Source organism: Melanerpes formicivorus, unplaced genomic scaffold (genome assembly GCF_026170545.1).
Source record: "Melanerpes formicivorus ecotype bairdi unplaced genomic scaffold, bMelFor1.0.p_v2 SCAF_323, whole genome shotgun sequence".
Classification (NCBI taxonomy): Eukaryota; Metazoa; Chordata; class Aves; order Piciformes; family Picidae; genus Melanerpes; species Melanerpes formicivorus.
In genome coordinates, this window is record NW_027142675.1 from 148,794 (window position 1) to 153,287 (window position 4,494).

Sequence of the window (4,494 nt, forward strand, 5' to 3'; positions counted from 1 at the left end):
CCAGCCTAGGCCCCGCTGGCAGCCTCCCTTGTCTGCTTTGGAAGGCCTCCCATCCACTCCAGACCTGCCTGGAGGCCTCCCTCGACTGCTCCCGGGGCCCTCGAAGCCACCCTAGGCCTTTCTGGAGGACCTGCTCGACCGCTCGGGCGGCTTCTGACGCACCCTCGGCCATCCGGCGCCCAGCAGCTCCCAGGGCCAGGCACCGGCCTCCCCCTCCGGCCGCCCCTGGGGCCGGGGGTGGCTCGGACTCGGCGCCCCCAACGTGTCGTCCCGTCCCCCCCCGCCCCGCACCGCCGAACATTCGCTGCAGCCGAGGGCTTGCCGCTCGACGCCTACCCCACCCGCCCAGCCCCCCGCTGCGGCCCGGCGCTGCCCCGGCCGCTGCGCCCCGCCTCTCATCGCTCCCCCCCACCCGGCAACCGGCCGCCGGGCACGGCAAGTCCCAGGGCAGGGAACAGGTGCTGCCGGGACCCCCGTGCTGGCTGCCGGCTTCCCGGGGCTGCCCCGGGCACGGACAGGTCGCCCCCCCCGCCCCGGCGAATGTTCACCGAACCGGCTGCCGGCTGCCTTCGAGCACCCCCCGCCCCCCGCCACTATCGTCCCCCCCGCCCCCCCTCCGCCTCCGCTGCCGCTTCTCCCCGCACCGCCTCCACTGCCTCCCCCCGCCGCCGGCGAACGAGTCGCCGGATCCGTAGGGTGCCGGGAGCCCGAACGGCGAGCGGCTCCGGCTGCTGCCGGGACCGCGGGGATTCGAGCCGGTCCGGCCGCGGCCGGGACCCCGTGCCGGAAGCCGGCATCCCGGGACAGCCCCGGGACGGCCCCGGTCGCCGGCCGGGTGACGTTCAGCGAAGCGGCTGCCGCCAGTCTTTGGGCCTCCCCCGTGCCGGGGCCGCGGGGCTTCGAGCCGGTCCGGCCGCGGCCGGGATCCGGGGCCGGACGATGGCTTCCCGGGCCGGTCCCGGTCGCCTCCCGGGTGACGTTCACCGAAGCGGCTGCCGGCTGTCTTCGAGCCCCCCCCCCCCTCCGCCTCCGCTGCCGCTTCTCCCCGCACCCCCTCCACTGCCTCCCCCCGCCGCCGGCGAACGAGTCGGCGGATCCATACCGTCCCGAGAGCCCGAGGCGGCGGCACCCAGTGCGGGTCCGGCCGAGGCCGGGACCCCGTGCCTGTCGCAGGCTTCCCGGGACGGCCCCGGAACGGCCGCGGTCGCCGGCCGGGTGACGTTCTCCGAAGCGGCTGCCGGCTGTCTTCGAGCCCCCCCGCCGCTCCGCCTCCGCTGCCGCTTCTGCCCGCACCTCCTTCACTGCCTCCCCCCGCCGCCGGCGAACGAGTCGCCGGATCCGTAGGGTGCCGGGAGCCCGAACGGCGAGCGGCTCCGGCTGCTGCCGGGACCGCGGGGATTCGAGCCGCTCCGGCCGCGGCCGGGACCCCGTGCCGGATGCCGGCATCCCGGGACGGCCCCGGGACGGCCCCGGTCGCCGGCCGGGTGACGTTCAGCGAAGCGGCTGCCGCCAGTCTTTGGGCCTCCCCCGTGCCGGGGCCGCGGGGCTTCGAGCCGGTCCGGCCGCGGCCGGGATCCGGGGCCGGACGATGGCTTCCCGGGCCGGTCCCGGTCGCCTCCCGGGTGACGTTCACCGAAGCGGCTGACGGCTGTCTTCGAGCCCCCCCCCCCCTCCGCCTCCGCTGCCGCTTCTGCCCGCACCCCCTCCACTGCCTCCCCCCGCCGCCGGCGAACGAGTCGGCGGATCCGTAGGGTGCCGGGAGCCCGAACGGCGAGCGGCTCCGGCTGCTGCCGGGACCGCGGGGCTTCGAGCCGCTCCGGCCGCGGCCGGGACCCCGTGCCGGAAGCCGGCATCCCGGGACGGCCCCGGGACGGCCCCGGTCGCCGGCCGGGTGACGTTCAGCGAAGCGGCTGCCGCCAGTCTTTGGGCCTCCCCCGTGCCGGGGCCGCGGGGCTTCGAGCCGGTCCGGCCGCGGCCGGGATCCCGGGCCGGACGATGGCTTCCCGGGCCGGTCGCCGGTCGCCTCCCGGGTGACGTTCACCGAAGCGGTTGACGGCTGTCTCCGAGCCCCCCCCCCCCCCCTCCGCCTCCGCTGCCGCTTCTGCCCGCACCTCCTTCACTGCCTCCCCCCGCCTCCCGCGAACGAGTCGCCGGATCCGTAGGGTGCCGGGAGCCCGAACGGCGAGCGGCTCCGGCTGCTGCCGGGACCGCGGGGATTCGAGCCGCTCCGGCCGCGGCCGGGACCCCGTGGCGGAAGCCGGCATCCCGGGACGGCCCCGGGACGGCCCCGATCGCCTCCTGGGTGACGTTCACCGAAGCGGCTGCCGGCTGTCTTCGAGCCCCCCCCCCCCTCCGCCTCCGCTGCCGCTTCTCCCCGCACCCCCTCCACTGCCTCCCCCCGCCGCCGGCGAACGAGTCGGCGGATCCATACCGTCCCGAGAGCCCGAGGCGGCGGCACCCAGTGCGGGTCCGGCCGAGGCCGGGACCCCGTGCCTGTCGCAGGCTTCCCGGGACGGCCCCGGAACGGCCGCGGTCGCCGGCCGGGTGACGTTCTCCGAAGCGGCTGCCGGCTGTCTTCGAGCCCCCCCCGCCGCTCCGCCTCCGCTGCCGCTTCTGCCCGCACCTCCTTCACTGCCTCCCCCCGCCGCCGGCGAACGAGTCGCCGGATCCGTAGGGTGCCGGGAGCCCGAACGGCGAGCGGCTCCGGCTGCTGCCGGGACCGCGGGGATTCGAGCCGCTCCGGCCGCGGCCGGGACCCCGTGCCGGATGCCGGCATCCCGGGACGGCCCCGGGACGGCCCCGGTCGCCGGCCGGGTGACGTTCAGCGAAGCGGCTGCCGCCAGTCTTTGGGCCTCCCCCGTGCCGGGGCCGCGGGGCTTCGAGTCGGTCCGGCCGCGGCTGGGACCCCGTGCCTGTCGCAGGCTTCCCGGGACGGCCCCGGAACGGCCGCGGTCGCCGGCCGGGTGACGTTCACCGAGGCGACTGCCGGCTGTCTTCGAGCCCCCCCCCCCCCTGCCGGAGCCGCGGGGATACGAGGCGGTCCGGCCGCGGCCGGGACCCCGTGCCGGAAGCCGGCATCCCGGGACGGCCCCGGGACGGCCCCGATCGCCTCCTGGGTGACGTTCACCGAAGCGGCTGCCGGCTGTCTTCGAGCCCCCCCCCCCTCCGCCTCCGCTGCCGCTTCTCCCCGCACCCCCCTCCACTGCCTCCCCCCGCCGCCCGCGAACGAGTCGCCGGATCTGTAGGGGGCCGGGAGCCCGAGGCGGCGAGCGGCTCCGGCTGCTGCCGGGACCGCGAGGCTTCGAGCCGGTCCGGCCGCGGCCGGGATCTCGTGCCGAACGTCGTCTTCCCGGGACGGTCCCGGGAGGGCCCCAGTCTCCTCCCGGGTGACGTTCACCGAAGCGGCTGCCGGCTGTCTTCGAGCCCCCACCCCTGCCGTGGCCGCGGGGATTCGCCCCGGTCCGGCAGCTGACGGTTCCCTGTGTCGGACGCCGGCTTCCCGGGACTGCCCCGGGACAGCCCCGGTCGCCTCCCGGGTGACGTTCACCGAAGCTGCTGCCGCCTGTCTTTGTCCCCCCCCCCCCGTGCTCTCCCTCAGGCGGGAGGTAGACGTGCTCTCCCTCGGCGAGTAGACGTGCTCTCCCTCGGCGAGTAGACGTGCTCTCCCTCGGCGAGTAGACGTGCTCTCCCTCGGCGAGTAGACGTGCTCTCCCTCGGCGAGTAGACGTGCTCTCCCTCGGCGAGTAGACGTGCTCTCCCTCGGCGAGTAGACGTGCTCTCCCTCGGCGAGTAGACGTGCTCTCCCTGGGCGAGTAGACGTGCTCTCCCTGGGCGAGTAGACGTGCTCTCCCTGGGCGAGTAGACGTGCTCTCCCTCGGCGAGTAGACGTGCTCTCCCTGGGCGAGTAGACGTGCTCTCCCTGGGCGAGTAGACGTGCTCTCCCTGGGCGAGTAGACGTGCTCTCCCTGGGCGAGTAGACGTGTCCGTTGCCTTTCGTGGTGGGGCGCTCGGGGCCGCCCGGCCCCGGGGCCCGCTGGCCGTCGGCGTGTCGGTCTCCTTTTCCCGGTCGGCGCCCGGGGCCGCCCGGCCCCGGGCCGAAGCCTCTCCGTCTTTCCTCCGGGCGCGCGTCCGCGCGGGAGAGGGGCGCGTGCCCCGTCTCGGCGCCCGCCGCTTCCGTTGCCTCCGGCACCACCCTACCCCTCTCCAGGGCGGGGGACGCGGGCCGGCGCGAGAGGGCGCGCCGCCGGTCCCCCGTGCCGCTGCCGGCCCAGGGCAGGGCACACCTTCCCCGGCGGGGCCTTTGGGGGGGCCCCGCCGCCTCCCACCCGGAGGGCGCGTAGTCGCCGGGTGGGTAAGGCTTCCCAAGGGGGTGGGAGCAGGTGGCCCCTCGTCGCGTGACGGAGGGGCTCGGCTCCTGCCATTTTTTATTTTTTTTTTCCCTGCCCCCCTGCCGGGTAGACGTGGCCCCCGGAGAGGGGCGGGGGGGGGGGGGGG